Source organism: Procambarus clarkii, chromosome 4, assembly GCF_040958095.1.
Source record: "Procambarus clarkii isolate CNS0578487 chromosome 4, FALCON_Pclarkii_2.0, whole genome shotgun sequence".
NCBI lineage: Eukaryota > Metazoa > Arthropoda > Malacostraca > Decapoda > Cambaridae > Procambarus > Procambarus clarkii.
The window spans coordinates 24,362,006-24,382,000 of record NC_091153.1 but is presented as its reverse complement, the minus strand read 5'-3'; positions in this window follow the sequence as shown (position 1 = coordinate 24,382,000).

Below are 19,995 nucleotides of genomic sequence, written 5' to 3'. Positions count from 1 at the left end.
TTACCTAACCTGTGCCTAGCAGCGTATACAACGCCACAAGCATCCATCCTTCACTCGTTGGGCGATGGTGATAGAGGTCTCATTACACGAGGAAGTCCTGCACTGTACCTATTTTTGTACTCTTCAGTAGTACCTTAATTGTATTTGGCTTATAGCTTGGCCTGGAGAATTGCTAGATCTTGTTATATTCCTTTCCAATCTAAATTGTTGGCTTTGTTCTCTCACTCTTGCGTATCTCGCATGTCAGAAGCATGTCTCCTTTGGCTTACATTGTTTCCTAGCCCGTTCTCACCATTTTACACGCGTCATATATATATTAACTAATCCTTATACTCGACCAAACAGTGGCTGACAACACAGATGTGTTCACCAACTTCAATATGCTGTGTAATAAAGATACATTTAATGTAGATTAATCTATCGATAACAGATAATATCTGCGTGTTTGAGATTGGAGGCCAGATGGTTGTGATAAGCCTCGTGCAACACTTCATGGTGAAGTGTGATGGTATGACGAGTGTCATTGGGTGGTTGGGGTTCGATCCCTTATGCCTCCTTAAGACTGCCTCTAATAGCGACAACCAGTGGCTCTTGTGATGTCTGATATGTAGGTTTGATTTTCCATGGAGTGTTTACCAACGGAGTTCTAAGCTGTTATCTATGTCGAGTCAATGTCGATAACACTAATTCAACATCGAGTATGTCGATTCATCGTTATGGGAACATGTTTAGTCCACTGGAAGAGAGAACGGGAGGGAAGGAGTATGGGAGGGAAGGAGTATGGGAGGGAAGCAGTATGGGAGGGAAGAAGTATGGGAGGGAAGGAGTATGGGAGGGAAGCAGTATGGGAGGGAAGAAGTATGGGAGGGAAGGAGTATGGGAGGGAAGAAGTATGGGAGGGAAGAAGTATGGGAGGGAAGCAGTATGGGAGGGAAGGAGTATGGGAGGGAAGAAGTATGGGAGGGAAGAAGTATGGGAGGGAAGGAGTATGGGAGGGAAGAAGTATGGGAGGGAAGAAGTATGGGAGGGAAGGAGTATGGGAGGGAAGAAGTATGGGAGGGAAGAAGTATGGGAGGGAAGGAGTATGGGAGGGAAGAAGTATGGGAGGGAAGGGGTATGGGAGGGAAGAAGTATGGGAGGAGAGGAGTATCGGGGTACCGCTGGGTACTTCCATCTATCTGAAGAAAAGAATGTTCTCTTTCCAAAGTTGAAGTCGGAAGGAAACTTAGAATCAGTGCAAATGAAATGTGACATCAAAGATCCGTAGAGTTTACTAAGCATGTAACTGCACAAATGCACATTATCTAAATGTGTTAATCTATATAAATAAAAATGGAAATGTTCGTTTGTTCAAAATCGCTAATCTCCGAAAGTTCTTCACCGATTGCTTTGAAATTTTGTCACAATGTTCCATTGAAATACGCGCATGTTTTTATATACCTACTATTTAGATGCGACACCTGTGACAGATAAAATCATGTTTTTTGGGAAAAACAGCGCCATCTGTTGCACGTAAGAGCAGCACACATTATTTAAAATAAGTTACGATTTCATTTCAGTGTTTCCGATTGCATTGATAAATTGATTTTTCATAGACTTTGATTTATTTTCATTGGCTTGGGAGTCGACTGTTAGCAGCCGTGGAGTGAGGACGTTTCTCAACCCTCCGTGGCTGTTGGAGTTGTTTGCTGTTTTGGTCGCCAGGTGGTGTGGGCGTCCCTGCCCTACCAGTTTTGTTGCCTGCCTGGCTGCGTTGACGTGGCAGTTCTGACATGGAGGGCCATCTTCCTCCTGTTCAGCGTGTGAACTCCGTGGGCCTGGAGTTCACTTGTAAGGCTGGTTATCCGACCATCGAGATGGTGATGTGTGACATGCTTCGTGTCCCGGTGGAAGCTGTTTACGGTGTGGAGCTAGTTTCGGCCCATCGGGTTCTTATTAAGTTCGTGGGGGAGGACGAGTACCGGGACTTCCTCCGTCGGTACGGGGGGCGTACGTTGCCGTTGCCAGACGATGCCGGCTCTGTGGCGATTTCGGACCGCAGTGGTGCCCTGACTTATGTCAGTATCCATGGTGCGCCCCTGGAATTCCCTGATGACCTCCTCCGGCGTTACTTGGGGGGTTTTGGTACTGTTGTCAGCGTGGGGGTGAACACGCTCTCCTCGGGGCGGTATGCTGGGAGGCGTACAAACATTCGCAAGTTGGGGATGCGCCTGCGGTCGGATATACCTTCTTCTGTCCGGCTTATGGGGTACTACGTCCGGGTGTATTATGCCCGGCAGCCTCGTACCTGTTTCCGGTGTGGCCTGTTGGGGCATCAGGCTGTCGGGTGCTCTGAGGCCCCTGCTGCTCCAGTCAACTTGTTCCGCGACGAGGATTTCCCGCCGCTCCCTCTGGAGGCAGTCTCCGGTGATGTTGATGAGGTGGTGAGCGTCCTATCTGCTGCTGCAGCTTCCCCTGCGGCACCTGCCGTTCCTCCGGTTGTTGCAGTCCCTCCTCCGGTTCTTGAGGTCCCGTCGGTTGGTCTGCCTGATCCTGTTGCTGTTCCAGCTGCTCCCGTGGGCCTTTCTGGAGCTCCCTGTGTGACGTCGCTGTCTTCTCCCTCGTCCTTCTGATGCTGCGCCTGACCCTGTGTCCGTGACTCGGGTCCCGGATGTGCTTGGTGCTGGGGTGGCTGCGGAGCCTCCTGCTGTGTGTGGCCCGGTTCCCCCTGTGATAGAGGCTGCTGCCGTCCTGGCGTCGGTTCCTTCGGCTCGTGGTACCCGTGTTTCTGGGTCACTTACCGGCTCGGACGATATCCGGCCGGTGCCCGAACGTTCCCGGCGTTCGTCTTCTTCCTGGGCCGACGTTGGTGACTTCAGTGACTGTGGGGCTTTGGATGTTGACAGTGTGGATACGGATGCGTCGTTGTCTCCGCGGTTCGTGGTGGCGGAGGTCCATGTGCCTGCCGGTGCTGGTGCCTGTGTCTCGGACGTGCCTTCGGTTCTTTCTCCGCCGGGGAACTCTCCACAGTGGGGGGTGGTCGCTTCCGCTGCCAGGGATGGTGTGGACTCTGGTGCTGGGCGTGGCCTGGTGGTGACGTTACGGAAGGATGCGCGCCGTCCGGGTTCCCTGCTGTTGTCTGGTGGTGTGCCCGGGGCCGCGGGTACCCCTGTGGTGCGGGTGCGCGTTGGGGCCCTGGGGGACGTGTTGCCGGCGTATGTGATGCCACCGGGTCACTGGTCGAAGATTGCCGAGTTACTGCTGTCTGACGGACCGGAGTGCTTTCGTGGGGGGCAAGTTCCCTTCCTGTGGGGGAGAGTGGCGACTTCTCGCCTCATGAGTTCTACCATCTGGGTCCCCAGTTTGCAGGTGTTTGTTGCCCCGGTTCCGGATGTTATGGCGTTCCCGGTGGATGGACGAGACCCTTGGCAATGGGTGCTCTGGGAGGCGTTCAATGTAAGATTCCCGCGGGCCAAGTTCCTGGGCAAGTATGTGCTCTGATTTCTTGTGTATTTGCTCTGACATGCTGTGTGCCCTTCTGGCTGTTTGTTTGCCCTGTTCTATTATGTGCTTCTGCCTCTCCCTTTGTGCGTAGCTTTGTCGTGTGGCATATTAGTTTCTAGTGCTTGGCGTCACTCGTTTCGCGTTTTGGCTTAGCATTTCGCCTTTCCTGGCTTTGCGATTCACCCTTCACGGGTACGCCGGGGCGCATCCGATCCCACGATCGTCGTCGCCCCTAACTCAGCAACAACAACAACATTTATTATCATTTTGATTTAATTATTTTGTGTGACATTGCCTTGGAATTGAGGTGCGTTGTTTACCATAGTGTTCATTTCGTGAGTATAGTTTATTTGTTTCTTTTTTCATTGTTTTTCTTTTCGTTTTTTTTAACTATTTTTCTTTTTCAGTGCAATTGGTGGTGAAATTGAGCTGTGTCGATTGATCTGTGTTTGAATTGATATATTTTGTTAGTATTTTTTAGTTTGATTTTGAAAACAAGAAAATGGAAAATACGTTTATTTCACAGCTGCAAATGTGCAACAAACAGCTGTGAATCCACCGGTTACTGCTTTCTTCATGTTATGTCAAAATGACGCATTTGCAAAAACACTGCTGTATTCAGAAGTGCCTACGTTTTACATGTGGAATGCCAGTAGAAAATCATTTGAATGACGCAAACGAGGAGAGTGAGTCGACGGACAACCTGGCATATTCAAATAAACTACGATATGCAGACTGTACACCGTGCATCACAATCAAGATGAATGCTTCTTTCTTCGCATGCTGTTGGTAAATGTGCCTGGATCAACGTCTTCCAGCAATTGAGATTTGTCAATTGGCATTACACAATACACTTTCTGTAGTGCATGTCAACCACTGAATTAATTGGAGAACGACCGACACTGGAATGTATGCATTAATAGCGTGTCCAACACGTCACATCCAAATCAAAATCGTGCATTGTTTGCAATCATATTGACCACCGGCTCTTCTTCATCTCCAACAGAATTATGAAAGAAAAATAAATTGCGTATGACTGAAGGTATTGAACGTCGAATACGCAAGGAAAATTCGAATAAGAACATAGATTTCACAGCAGAAATCTACAACGAAGCGTTGATAATGATTGCAGATTTGTGCTTAGAAATCGCGAACAAAGTTCTCATTCAATTGAAAATGCCATCACTGAATCGATCTGCTGCTGCTAGATTCGATGTAGAATTGCGTCGTGAACAAAATTACAACACGGGTTATCTGTTGTCGTATGTTCAATCAAATATTCCTAATCTAATGCTTAAGCGAAAAGGCATTTACAATCAAATAATTCAAACTGTCAATAACGGGCTTGAGAAATTTTCTTAAATGCGCCAGGAAGAACTGGTAAAACATTTTTAATGATAGAGAATAGGAGATGAAGTACTTAATGAAACGGACAAAGAGAAAGATCTTGGAGTTGATATCACACCAAACCTGTCTCCTGAAGCCCACATAAAAAGAATAACGTCTGCGGCATATGCGAGGCTGGCTAACATCAGAACAGCGTTCAGGAACCTGTGTAAGGAATCATTCAGAATCTTGTATACCACATATGTAAGACCAATCCTGGAGTATGCGGCCCCAGCATGGAGCCCGTACCTTGTCAAGCACAAGACGAAGCTGGAAAAAGTTTAAAGATATGCCACTAGACTAGTCCCAGAACTAAGAGGCATGAGTTACGGGGAAAGGTTGCGGGAAATGCACCTTACGACACTGGAAGACAGAAGAGTAAGGGGAGGCATGATCACTACCTACAAAATCCTCAGGGGAATCGCCCAGGTAGACAAGGATAAACAATTCAACACTGGTGGTACGCGAACAAGGGAACACAGGTGAGAGCTGAGTACCCACATGAGCCACAGGGACGTTAGAAAGAATTTTTTCTGTGTCCGAGCAGTTAATAAATGGAATGCACTAGGCAGTGATGTGGTGGAGGCTGACTCCATACACAGTTTTAAATGTAGATATGATAGAGTCCAGTAGGCTCAGGAATGTGTACACTAGTTGATTGACGGATGAGAGGCGGGACCAAAGAGACAAAGCTCGACCCCTGCATGCAATTAGGTGAGCACAATTAGGTGACTACACACACACACACACACACACCTGGATACAGCCCTTAGCAGTTAACTCCCAGGTACCTATTTACCGAGTGAATAAGGCCATCAGGTGAAAGAGACTCTTCCCACTGGTTTTTGCCTCAGCCGAGAATTGAACCAGAGTTCTTAGGACTACGACTCCCAAGCCCTGCCCGCGTGTGTATGTACTACACATTACATTCACATTACACATTACATGTGAATTACACACACATTACATTACATGTGTATACACACACACATTCACTGAAATATGCTTTTTTTTATTGTATATATGTGTATATATTTAAAGAGTAAATAAAACATACTAACCATCCTCGTAAACAATATACTCCATACCGCCTTTAACAATACATAACAGCGCCACTAAACAACAGGTTAAACAGCCTCACTAAACAACAGGATAAACAGCCCCACTAAACAACAGGTTAAACAGCCCCACTAAACAACAGGTTAAACAGCCCCACTAAACAACAGGATAAACAGCCCCACTAAACAACAGGTTAAACAGCCTCACTAAACAACAGGTTAAACAGCACCACTAAACAACAGGTTAAACAGCCCCACTAAACAACAGGTTAAACAGCCTCACTAAACAACAGGTTAAACAGCACCACTAAACAACAGGTTAAACAGCCTCACTAAACAACAGGTTAAACAGCACCACTAAACAACAGGTTAAACAGCCTCACTAAACAACAGGATAAACAGCCCCACTAAACAACAGGTTAAACAGCCCCACTAAACAACAGGATAAACAGCCCCACTAAACAACAGGTTAAACAGCCCCACTAAACAACAGGTTAAACAGCCCCACTAAACAACAGGTTAAACAGCCTCACTAAACAACAGGTTAAACAGCACCACTAAACAACAGGTTAAACAGCGCCTCTAAACAACAGGTTAAACAGCGCCACTAAACAACAGGATAAACAGCCTCACTAAACAACAGGTTAAACAGCACCACTAAACAACAGGTTAAACAGCCCCACTAAACAACAGGTTAAACAGCACCACTAAACAACAGGTTAAACAGCCCCACTAAACAACAGGTTAAACAGCACCACTAAACAATAGGTTAAACAGCGCCACTAAACAACAGGTTAAACAGCACCACTAAACAACAGGTTAAACAGCCCCACTAAACAACAGGTTAAACAGCACCACTAAACAACAGGTTAAACAGCCCCACTAAACAACACGTTAAACAGCGCCACTAAACAACACGTTAAACAGCGCCACTAAACAACAGGTTAAACAGCCTCACTAAACAACAGGTTAAACAGCCTCACTAAACAACAGGTTAAACAGCCTCACTAAACAACAGGTTAAACAGCGCCACTAAACAACAGGTTAAACAGCCCCACTAAACAACAGGTTAAACAGCCCCACTAAACAACAGGTTAAACAGCGCCACTAAACAACAGGTTAAACAGCCCCACTAAACAACAGGTTAAACAGCCCTACTAAACAACAGGTTAAACAGCCCCACTAAACAACAGGTTAAACAGCCCCACTAAACAACAGGTTAAACAGCCCCACTAAACAACAGGTTAAACAGCGCCACTAAACAACAGGTTAAACAGCGCCACTAAACGAGAGGTTAAACAGCCTCACTAAACAACAGGTTAAACAGCCTCACTAAACAACAGGTTAAACAGCGCCACTAAACAACAGGTTAAACAGCCTCACTAAACAACAGGTTAAACAGCGCCACTAAACAACAGGTTAAACAGCCCTACTAAACAACAGGTTAAACAGCCTCACTAAACAACAGGTTAAACAGCCCCACTAAACAATAGGTTAAACAGCCCCACTAAACAACAGGTTAAACAGCCCCACTAAACAACAGGTTAAACAGCCCCACTAAACAAAAGTATAGACACACAATAGTTAATATGAACAGATTAAGTGACTTAAAAAACACAAAAGTTTGAAATCATCACTTTAGCGAGAATTATGTTGATTTTGTTTGATTAAAACCATGTTTGTTTTAATAAGTTTTGTTTTTCCTTGTAAATCGTCAGCCTCAAATTGAAACCCACTTAAAGTTAGTCCAAAGTAAATTTATTTTGCTTCTTATCACCACTCCTTCAGGAACTCCGGTCTCCTTCTTCCACTCTTAGTAGGCTTCGTTATGCTTGCACACTTTCTCTTATCTCTCCTTCCTCTCTCTCTTCTCTTGGTGTTCTTCCTTCCCGCCATCTTCCCCCTCCTTCCCCCACGGTCCTCACTTTTCCATAACGTGATTCTGGCTGCAGTGTAGCTGAGAGAGAAAGAGAGTGAGAAAGTGAGAGAGAGAGAGAGAGAGAGAGAGAGAGAGAGAGAGAGAGAGAGAGAGAGAGAGAGAGAGAGAGAGAGAGAGAGAGAGAGACAGACAGACAGACAGACAGACAGACAGACAGACAGACAGACAGACAGACAAATAGATAGACAGACAGACACGAAGGCTCACCAAATACGAACAGACAGAGGGGTGATGGAGGACAATACAATCACTCTTCAGACGCTTATATTATGAAGACGGGAGTAATAATGTCTTCAGACCCGACTGGATATTGCCCAAAAAACTCCCACAAAAAAATATGCTCCTCGGAGCATCTCTCCTTCGGGGATATTTTTATCCCCAGAGGAGCGACTATCTCAGGGCGATATCTCCAGCGTAGGGAAAATATTCCGCTTCTTCTCTCATTCTCCACTTGGAGAAATTTGTGTTATTTTTCCATTTCCTTTCTTAGGCTTGGGTGATAGGTTCGATCTTGCGTCTGGTGGGAATAACTAGCAAAACCCTTCGTTTCATCTAAGGTTTCTTTTCTGCTAGGGCTTCTTTTAGCTCTTTTTTCCTCCCCTCATTTTGGGGGCTTCCTATTTTTACTGAGGATTTCTTTCGTCTCGATTTTTTTTTTTCAACTTTGCCTCTGTTTGAGGCATCCTCTTTGCTTTTGTGCCTCATCCTTCTTTGGGGGTACACTTCGTGTTTAAGATTTCATGTCATAGAATGTTTCTTCTTTGTTGAAGTACATACTTTTGTTTTGGATTACCTTCCTGCATGAGTTCCCTCTTTTATGTCATTTGTTTATAAAAGCCAGACTCTTTCACTTTTTGTTATGAATGTTCCTATCTGTTTAGAGCTGCCTCTGTACTTATCTTTTTAAGGTTTCTTCGTTAGGAATTTCCTCTTTGGGGAAAATCCACGCTATTTAGAGCTTACTCTTTGGTCGGGCGTTTCCTCTTTGTATGGCGCTGCTGAACTGCTTGCCGATCACATGCTATATTTTATCACTAATGGTGACGACCATGACTGCCACAGATGTTGGTCACGAGTGCCTTACTGTAGGTGTCACTCTGACGAGTGCAGTGCCAGAAGGGGCCAGCTCTAAGCCACCATATTTCTAATGCAAGTCATGACAAAGGAAGTTTGATCATATCAGTGTTTGCTGTTGATGCCAAACAAAGGAGAAGAATGGGAAGAAAAGAAAACTGGGAAGAATGACTGAGGGAACTGGGAGGAATGACTGAGGGAACTGTGAGGAACTGAGGGAACTGGGAGGAATGACGGAGGGAACTGTGAGGAACTGAGGGAACTGGGAGGAATGACGGAGGGAACTGTGAGGAACTGAGGGAACTGGGAGGAATGACTGAAGGAACTGCGAGGAATAACTGAGGAAACTGTGAGGAATGACTGAGGAAACTGTGAGGAATGACTGAGGGAACTGGGAGGAATGACTGAGGGAACTGGTAGGAATGACTGAAGGAACTGTGAGGAATGACTGAAGGAACTGTGAGGAATAACTGAGGGAACTGTAAGGAATGACTGGGGGAACTGTGAGGAATGACTGTGGGAACTGTGAGGAATGACTGTGGGAACTGTGAGGAATGACTGGGGAAACTGTGAGGAATGACTGGGGGAACTGTGAGGAACTGAGGGAACTGGGAGGAATGACTGAGGAAACTGTGAGGAATGACTGATGGAACTGTGAGGAATGACTGAGGGAACTGTGAGGAACGACTGAGGGAACTGTGAGGAATAACTGAGGGAACTGTGAGGAATGACGGAGGAAACTGTGAACAATGACTGAGGGAACTGTGAGGCAAAACTGAGAGAATGTGAACTATGACTGAGGGAACTGTGAGGCAAAACTGAGGAAACTGTGAACTATGACTGAGGGAACTGTACCTTACAGCATAGAAGGCAAGACAAGACAGGATGGAAGCTTCTTGTAAGCTTGTAAGACCCCATTTAGATTACGCACTTTAGTTTCAGTCACAGTATTGTGAATATAAATTCATTTGAATGCGTATAGAGAGGCAAGACGGCTTGTTATTAGAACTTGCAGGATGACTAGTGGGGTGTAGGCTGCTGTCATAGGCAGGTGAGGGGTTGGTCCAACTGCAACACTTTAAGGGGGTCAAGTTTCCTTGGACACCCCCACGAAGTCAGTGGAGGTACAGGTGGAGGGCAGGCAGGAAGGTCGTGGTGGTGGAGGGCAGGCCAGGATGGTCGTGGAGGGCAGGCCAGGATGGTCGTGGAGGGCAGGCCAGGAAGGTCATGATGCTGGAGGGCAGGCCAGGAAGGTTGTGGTGGTGGAGGGCAGGCCAGGAAGGTTGTGGTGGTGGAGGGCAGGCCAGGAAGGTCGTGGTGGTGGAGGACAGACCAGGAAGGTTGTGGTGGTGGAGGGCAGGCCAGGAAGGCCGTGGTGGTGGAGGGCAGGCCAGGAAGGTCGTGGTGGTGGAGGGCAGGCCAGGAAGGCCGTGGTGGTGGAGGGCAGGCCAGGAAGGCCGTGGTGGTGGAGGGCAGGCCAGGAAGGCCATGGTGGTGGAGGGCAGGCCAGGAAGGTCGTGGTGGTGGAGGACAGACCAGGAAGGTCGTGGTGGTGGAGGGCAGGCCAGGAAGGTCGTGGTCGTGGAGGACAGACCAGGAAGGTCGTGGTGGTGGAGGGCAGGCCAGGAAGGTCGTGGTGGTGGAGGGCAGGCCAGGAAGGTCGTGGTGGTGGAGGGCAGGCCAGGAAGGTCATGATGCTGGAGGGCAGGCCAGGAAGGCCGTGGTGGTGGAGGGCAGGCCAGGAAGGTCGTGGTGGTGGTGGACAGACCAGGAAGTTCGTGGTTGTGGAGGGCAGGCAGGAAGGTCGTGGTGGTGGAGGGCAGGCCAGGATGGTCGTGGAGGGCAGGCCAGGAAGGTCATGATGCTGGAGGGCAGGCCAGGAAGGTTGTGGTGGTGGAGGGCAGGCCAGGAAGGTCGTGGTGGTGGAGGACAGACCAGCAAGGTCGTGGTGGTGGAGGGCAGACCAGGAAGGTCGTGGTGGTGGAGGGCAGGCCAGGAAGGCCGTGGTGGTGGAGGGCAGGCCAGGAAGGTCGTGGTGGTGGAGGACAGACCAGGAAGGCCGTGGTGGTGGAGGGCAGGCCAGGAAGGCCGTGGTGGTGGAGGACAGACCAGGAAGGCCGTGGTGGTGGAGGGCAGGCCAGGAAGGCCGTGGTGGTGGAGGACAGGCCAGGAAGGATGTGGTGATGGAGGGCAGGCCAGGAAGGCCGTGATGGTGGAGGGCAGGCTAGGAAGGTCGTGGTGATGTGTAACACGGGGGGGGGGGGGGTTCTCGAATTATCTTTTCTCCCTTTTACTCTCCCTCTGCCCGTATTCTTACTTTTGTTCTCTACCAAGGGACCCCAAAACTTTCACTTGAGCCGACCCCACGCCACGTGGTCTCAAGACGATTTACCGACTCGAGATTCTACAACCCGTATGACGTGGACTAGGCTTCTAGCAAAACCCTAGGGTCGCCTTTCCGCCGCCACCACCAGACCAGTAACACTGAGCAATGATCGAGGCCTGGATCGATCATGCCAATCAATAACTTTGGGGCTTGATCGCCACTAGTAACATATGACTTTGGATCTTAAGTGTGGAATTAATTAAAATCAACGGGAATGATAATCCTGATTCGATGTTAGAATCGGCGCCCAATTCAACTCGGCCTCGTGGGGACCACGTGACAAGGACAAATTTACATAAATATAACACACACATGGAAATAATGAAAATGCAAATTAATAACTAATTAATTTATTCAAAACTAAACAAAATCTAAATAATTGAAGCTCCCTGACTGAACACTCCCTGACTGAACACTTCCTGACTGGCAATGAATTGACTATCCCTATAATTTCTCGTAAAGCAACTCTACCTTGGGCGACCAGCTAGATGTTCGTGCTGTCGGGAGGCCGATGATGGGAAGGCCACCTGCCCGAGCTGCTCCTCAAACCACACAGTTCTCTGCTCTGCTAGTCCTACCCAGACTAGAGCATTGTATCCTTCCGCATAGTCTAAGTTTTACCAAGTTACTAGCACGGCTTAAGTTTAACAATTAACCTCTGTTTGCACTGAATGATCCAGATTGGTTGAATTATTTTACTGAAGTTATATTACCCAAGCATCTTAAGGAAGAGCTATTTCCAATTACAAAATGGCTCTTTGACCTTTGAGAAATAGAGGACATGGAACCTCGTGACCTATGACCGCCAGGTCACTCCGCACTAAAGAGTAGTCCTGGCATGTGACGTCACTGATGGTGACTTAACTCAATAATTAGAATGCTCTTGATATTATAAACAGTAATACTATACAATACAATTTGAATGCAAAATGAATGAAGGCTAATTTCTCTAAATAAGTGAATACTATAGGATGATTCATCATACGAAACAAAGAACAAAGGCGTCAATTATTTTCACCGCGAATTCCCTGGGGTCAGGTCCCGGGTCAACCCACGTGCGGGTCCAGCTTCCCATTCTCCCTTGTAGATAAAACATTCCGGATAATTCTTACAACAAACTTAGTTTGTTACAGGTGGAGGGCAGGCCAGCAAGGCCGGGATGGTGGAGGGCAGGCCAGGAAGGCCGGGATGGTGGAGGGCAGGCCAGGAAGGCCGGGATGGTGGAGGGCAGACCAGGAAGGTTGTGGTGATGGAGGGCAGGCCAGGAAGGCCGTGGTGGTGGAGGGCAGGCCAGGAAGCTCGTAGTGCTGGAGGGCAGGCCAGGAAGGTCGTGGTGGTGGAGGGCAGGCCAGGAAGGCCGTGGCGATGGAGGGCAGGCCAGGAAGGCCGGGATGGTGGAGGGCAGACCAGGAAGGTTGTGGTGATGGAGGGCAGGCCAGGAAGGCCGTGGTGGTGGAGGGCAGGCCAGGAAGGCCGTGGTGGTGGAGGGCAGGCCAGGAAGCTCGTAGTGCTGGAGGGCAGGCCAGGAAGGCCGTGGTGGTGCAGGGCAGGTCAGGAAGGTCGTGGTGGTGGAGGGCAGGCCAGGAAGGCCGTGGTGGTGGAGGACAGGTCAGGAAGGCCGTGGTGGTGGAGGGCAGGCCAGGAAGGTCGTGGTGGTGGAGGGCAGGCCAGGAAGGTTGTGGTGATGGAGGGCAGGCCAGGAAGGCCGTGGTGGTGGAGGGCAGGCCAGGAAGGCTGTGGTTGTGGAGGGCAGGTTAGGAAGGCCGTGGTGGTGGAGGGCAGGCCAGGAAGGCCGTGGTGGTGGAGGGCACGCCAGGAATGCCGTGGTGGTGGAGGGCAGGCCAGGAAGGCCGTGGTGGTGAGGGCAGGCCAGGAAGGCCGTGGTGGTGGAGGGCAGGCCAGGAAGGCCGTGGTGGTGGAGGACAGGCCAGGAATGCCGTGGTGGTGGAAGGCAGGCCAGGAAGGCCGTGGTGGTGAGGGCAGGCCAGGAAGGCCGTGGTGGTGGAGGGCAGGCCAGGAAGGCCGTGGTGGTGGAGGGCAGGCCAGGAATGCCGTGGTGGTGGAGGGCAGGCCAGGAAGGCCGTGGTGGTGAGGGCAGGCCAGGAAGGCCGTGGTGGTGGAGGGCAGGCCAGGAAGGCCGTGGTGGTGAGGGCAGGCCAGGAAGGCCGTGGTGGTGGAGGGCAGGCCAGGAAAGCCGTGGTGGTGAGGGCAGGCCAGGAAGGCCGTGGTGGTGGAGGGCAGGCCAGGAAGGCCGTGGTGGTGAGGGCAGGCCAGGAAGGCCGTGGTGGTGGAGGGCAGGCCAGGAAGGCCGTGGTGGTGGAGGGCAGGCCAGGAAGGGCCACAAGCCCAAACGCGTCATTCAGGGTAATTGTTACTGACAGCCATAATGGAGGCTGGGCTGGCAGGGTCCTCCCTGGTAAGGATTAAGAGACAGGCAGGTGGTACCCCGCCAGAATTACCTCATTAGCGGCGACCCGTTACAATGCTCTCTCCCCTGGAGTGCTCGCCTGGGGGCTGATGACGCTGCTCAACCCCCTGTTGAACCTCTCTCTCTCTCTCTCTCTCTCTCTCTCTCTCTCTCTCTCTCTCTCTCTCTCTCTCTCTCTCTCTCTCTCTCTCTCAGAACTCAGGAATGAGGTGTTGTGAAGGACATTCCTGGCAAAGGGGCACATCATAGGGTAATTTAATAATTCACTTATAACTCGTAGTGATAAAGATAGAACTAAAAAAAAAGTATTATTAGTAAAGTAAGGTAAACTTTAATAACAAAGGAGAACTGGAACCCTACACCAGGAGGACACGAGCCCCAGTGAGAAGTACAGCAGAGGCCTAGATTAGCCACCATCATTCCCTTCCAGTAGTCTTCCTTCCCTCCATGCATAACCATCTCTTCCCATGATATGCAAACCACACACTAGACAATTAGCAAACGACGTTTCGGTCCATCTTGGACCATTATCAATGTGTATACACAACTTGATAATGGTCCGGGACGGACCGAAACGTCGTCGTTTCTTCTTTTTGTTGTGTGTGGTTTGGATATAATATCCTCAGCCTCGTTATTGTGACTCATCATCTGCACCCTGCTTCCATCTCATAGACCCCCTCCCCACTCCATGCTCTCCCAGCATGTAACTCTAGGCTCTAGTAACTCATCATGTAACTCTAGACTCTAGTAACTCACCATGTAACTCTAGGCTCTAGTAACTCATCATGTAACTCTAGGCAAGAACTATACCCCCACACACACTTCAAGCCCAAACCACACTCACACACACACCCATCCCCACTGCCCACCACCCCCAAGCCTCTCTATACTCACCATGCAATAAACGCACTCATTATCCCCGCCCACAGGACAACCTTTACCTCCAGTGGAATGGACTCCATGGGTGTGAGTAAGTGAGAATGGTCAGAAATGAGCCTCAAAATAATGTTCTCATACGCAAATGGGTTTACAAATACAGTAAACATACTTGTGAAAAGATCACAAGAAGGAAGCCCAAATGTAACAGCACTCACAGAAACAAAAGTGTCAGAACTATATGAATGCAGCGATTCCTCAAGACTACTTATAGTAAGGAAAGAGAGAGAGTGGAGGAGGGGGAGTGGTCCTGTTGATAAGAAAGGAAAGGGGCATCGAAGAGATAGTTATCCAGGACCGTGAAGGGTTTGCAAACAACATAACAGCCACCATGACAATGGGAGGGCCTAAGACAGTAGTAGTAGTACCATTGAATATATAACCTCCAGTAAATGACAGAAGATCCAGAAAGGAGTTTTATGGAAACAACTTTGCAATTATTGCTGTAATAGAAAAACCAAGCACAGTCGCGTATAGAAATGTATCCTGAGCCCCATAATCATGAGAGACTTCAACCTAGGATATATAGATTGGGAGAACAAAGAACTGCATGGGGGGATACTGATGAATCGAACAACTCGCCCTCTAGAAATAATACATCGCTATTTTGACGCATAAATCCCCTAAAGCAAAAAATCTATGAACTAAAAATGATAGAGGCTCGCAAAATTGACTTGAAGGTTTCGTTTTCTACTCGTAAGTCCTCTGTCAGGTTAGGTTCGGGCAATTTAGTACATCAGTTTAGTGACGTTGTGAACGTTTGATAGAACGGATTGAATGGAGAACTACAGTTGGATGTGACAAGAACGTCTTCAAGCCAGCACGTCAAGTTACCTCACACAAGAATGAGAGGTAATGACGAACCCGCAAGACGCGACTTGATATTCACAGTGAACCAGTCAGACATGAAAGAAATCAAAATGGAAGCTCCCGTGGGAATGAGTGATGACAGTGTATTGACGTGTGAGCATCTGTGAAAGTAGCCATAACCTACTCAAGGAAAGGACCCAAAAATATGTTAAGCATAATTTAAGGGAAATTATAAAGTGATGATAAAATTCTTAATAGGAATACCATGGGAATCAGGTAAAAGACTATATAAAACACAAATAACTATAATGCGCATAAGTGTCACACCGGAGGACAGGAAAGACAACGAAGGGGGACATGATAGCGGCATACAAGATTTTAAGGCAAACTGATAAAGGTGATAAATCATCATTATTCAAAACTAGGAACAACAGAACGAGGAAGTAGAGATGGCGAAAAGACACACAAATGCGTCACGGCGATGACAGAAGAATGTTCTAGTTTGAGCCGTGAACAAGTTGAATTGGTCGTTAGAGGAAGAATCTAACTTGTAGGTGAGAACGTGAGGACAAACGGAGGGATGGACGAGGGAGGAAAGAACTAAAGAACATCACTCACTTGACGGGAAATGGAAGGAATTGGAGAAAGACAAATCTTTAAGTTAAACAGATGGAATTATGAAGGTAATGGTTGGAAATTGTAATTTGAATGACACAAAATACACAAAACCGTTGAGAGGAAACATATAGAGGGAGTTGTGAGGGTGTGTAGGGGGGCAAAGGTGTATAGGGGGCGAAGGTGTGCAGGGGTGAGGGTGTGTAGTGGGGCAAAGGTGGATAGGGGGCGAAGGTGTGCGGGGGTGAGGGGGTGTAGGGGGGCAAAGGTGTATAGGGGGCGAAGGTGTGCAGGGGTGAGGGTGTGTAGGGGTGAGGGTGTGTAGGGGGGCAAAGGTGTATAGGAGGAGAAGGTGTGCGGGGGTGAGGGTGTGTAGGGGTGAGGGTGTGTAGGGGTGAGGGAGGTGTAAGGGGTGAAGTGGGTGAGAGGCAGACGGGATAGTTTAGTAAAGAAGTGTCTTCCAGTTACAGCCCTGCCGTTTACGGGATCACCATAACCCGTGCTACATGGAAATGTTGTTAATAAGTAAAACAAAAAACGAAAAAATAGGTAAAGAGCATAGAATGACGTAAACAAAGCTATGTAGAGCAATTTGTTTAGGTCTATAAGTGAACACTGCCCAGAGTGGGCAAGAGGTTACACCTCAATGAGGAACATAAATACTTGTCATCCTCACTACATCTTCCTCATACATCACACCTTATCTGTCATATTGTATCCTCATAGTGTTGGCTTCTACCTTAACTTTGCTGACTATAGTAACCTCCCGCTAAATAACATAAATACATCAGTACAGTCTATTCTGACAGCTTAAATTAACTTTAAAACATTTCAACGTGAAAAGTTTAACAAATATAAATGTTTCACACTCTCGAACACAGTGTTATGTGTGTTATGTGATTTATCGGGCCATGTGTTCCCCTCGGAGAGTGAAAGACCCATCTGCCAACACATGCACCTAAACACTATTGCTTCATATATCAATCCATTGCACCTGAGAACTGTTTATTGCAATAAATATTTTACAGCCGATAACAATGATAACACACGCACAAAACCCATAATCCTAAAAACCAAATTTGAATTATGTTTCTGAATGCTCGTAAAGCTTATTTCTTCTGACGCAATGTATGGTAGAATGCTGTATCACACTCAATACTAAAGTGTTTATCAAAAGAAGAGGCCAATCCGGAAGGTCATTCTACACTTTGTTTGTTCAACACATTACTCACATTAATATGAGTAATGAGTCATTAATCATATAAATGTGAGTACATCCTTGTGTCTCTTTAGTATTGAGTGTTATACAGCCTCTATACCATACATTGCGTCAGTAGAAATAGGCATCAAACTGCCAACTCATCGCCGTTTTCAGAAATTGGCATAAGTTCTGTATAAAAAGGCGAAATTTCAAACTGCAAATATGTGCAGAGGGCCAGAATTCGACTCCAAAATAATGCTCAGGAGTCAGATTTGCGATTTTTTTAATTTTATGAAAACTGCAAACTGCAAGGGGGGGGGGGGGGAGGGATCGGGTACAATGTGACCCATCGCTGTTTTCAGTATTTGGCGTATTTTCGGAATAAAGAGGAGAACTTTCAAACTGCATATGTTTATTTTGGAGGCGAATTGTAGCTCTCTGAATATATTTACAGTTTGAAATTTTGCCTATTTTTATCGAAAATATGCCAATTATTGAAAACAGCGATGGGTCACATTTTACCCCCCCCCCTCCCTGCAGTTTTCATAATATCGGAAATATTGCAAATCATACTCATGAGCTTTATTTTGGTGCCGAATTCTGACTCTCTGCACATATTTGAAGTTTGAAATTATACCTTTTCTTCTTCTTCTTGAGAATAGGCGCAGTTTGCATGAAGGGGTAACCCTCCCGATGACTGCACCAGGACAGATGTAAGGAGACGCGTTGACGGTCAGGAGGAGAAGAAAGTCAAAAGCGGTAGATGTGATGGGCCGTAGAGAGAGGAGTGGCGACGAAAACAGAGGCGAACGTTAGAGGGAGACTCCCCGCACCGGGGGGCGGGGCGTCGTGATCACGGTGGCAGCTGATCCATGCACGGCTTAGCAGCGTGCGCAAGACGGGAACTAATACTTCTCCGGAAACTTGTGTATCGGAAAGCGCAAGCAGTACGCTTCCCATATCACCCGCAGGTCAGCGGGCAGCCGGCCACCAGGCGGCGCCCTCGGCTGAGACATCCTATCCGGCACCCTATACACAAACTCCTTCACCCGCGACACCCAGACAGTGGACGAGCACCACGGGATCGGAAGCACCCGGGCATCCCGATAAGGGCCCAACTCCGGACCCTCACAGGGCACGACCCCAGCAGACGGGACTAGGCAATCCCCAGACTGGAGCAAGGAAGGAGGGGATACAGCAGGGGACGCAGGCGCGGCACCGACCCCACCACCTGGCACAGGAGCCGAGGCCCTCTGGCGCACATCTTTCCGCAACATCACGACGAGGTCCCGATCAGCAGGGACAACCCCCCACTGCGGAGATCCAACAGCAGGAGACGCAGGAGGAGAGGCACAGGTAGCAACGTCGGAGCCCCTCACAGCACCACCATTCTCGGCGGGGGGCGCCAGATTACCATACTCCCCCACCTCCTCCCAAGGCACACCACGAAGGGGAGACACACTCCGAGCCCGCCGTGAACGCTTCGAGACAGGCCCCGCCGCAGGCACGGCCACCATCTTTACATCCACACAGGCCACACCCGCACCGTCCGAAGAGTCCACAGAGGCCACATCACCCACACTGTCCACATCATCCAGGGAAACAGCCTCAGAACACCGACGCGCACGCTTCTGCAAAGGGACGGAAAGAGCAGAACTACAGTCACCAACACACACAGGCACGGCAGGCACCTCCCCCTGCCGAAGCACCCCCTCTAAAACAGCAGAACCCGCGTCCCCGGGAGCCGGTATCACATCCACAGGCGGGGGCGGGACATGGACCTCCACCGAGACATCCTTCACTACACGCAGCTCAGGCGACGGCCCGACACCCACACACACCGGCTCAACAACCCCAGGGGCCATAGCAGTCACCTGACGTGTCGCCGTAGAACTCGCCCCAACAGGCGGAGCAGCAGACAGGCAATCAGGCGCCTCAGGCACAGCACCTACTCCATCCTCAGAACCGTCCGAACGTAACAAGGGCGGGAAATCCTCTGCACGAAAAACATGCACCCTACCAGTTGCACCCACGTCGCACGCCGCAGCCAGGTGACCCTCGTGACCACACCGATAACAGGTGCGCGGTTGACCCCGGTACAAGCAGCGGAGCGTGTAACCCAACACGGACATCGACGACGGTACACTACACTTCAGCGACATCGTCAGGGTGCGGGAGCCGTCAAGCATACCAACACAGTGCCCGGCAACGACCTTGTTCCAACGAACACTTAACACGGTCCCAAATCGCTCAAAACAGGAGGTTAAAAAGTCGTCCTGAAATTCGAAGGGGGCACCATGCACCGCCACAGACGTCAAGGTGACACTAAGATTCACCACCTTAACTGAGCCAGCTGAATCAGGGAGTGGGTAAACACGCCCCTCACAACGCTCGAGAAACACCTGAAAGGCAGCCTGGAGGCGGAACTTTACCACAGCACGGTTGCCCTGAAGCAGCTGGACGCCCACCAGGTCCGACAGCTGCACATGAAGCACGTCCACCAGGGCGACACCAACCAATGGATGGTCCACCGGCACCGTAAACGCTAGACCAGCCGACAATGTCCTCTGCACTGGAGGGCGAGATGACCCCATGGCGAAGGGAAACGTCACCCTGTCAGTGGCAAACCACCACCAGCAGGGCAAACAAGCAATCACCCAACGTAAACACTAGCCAGTG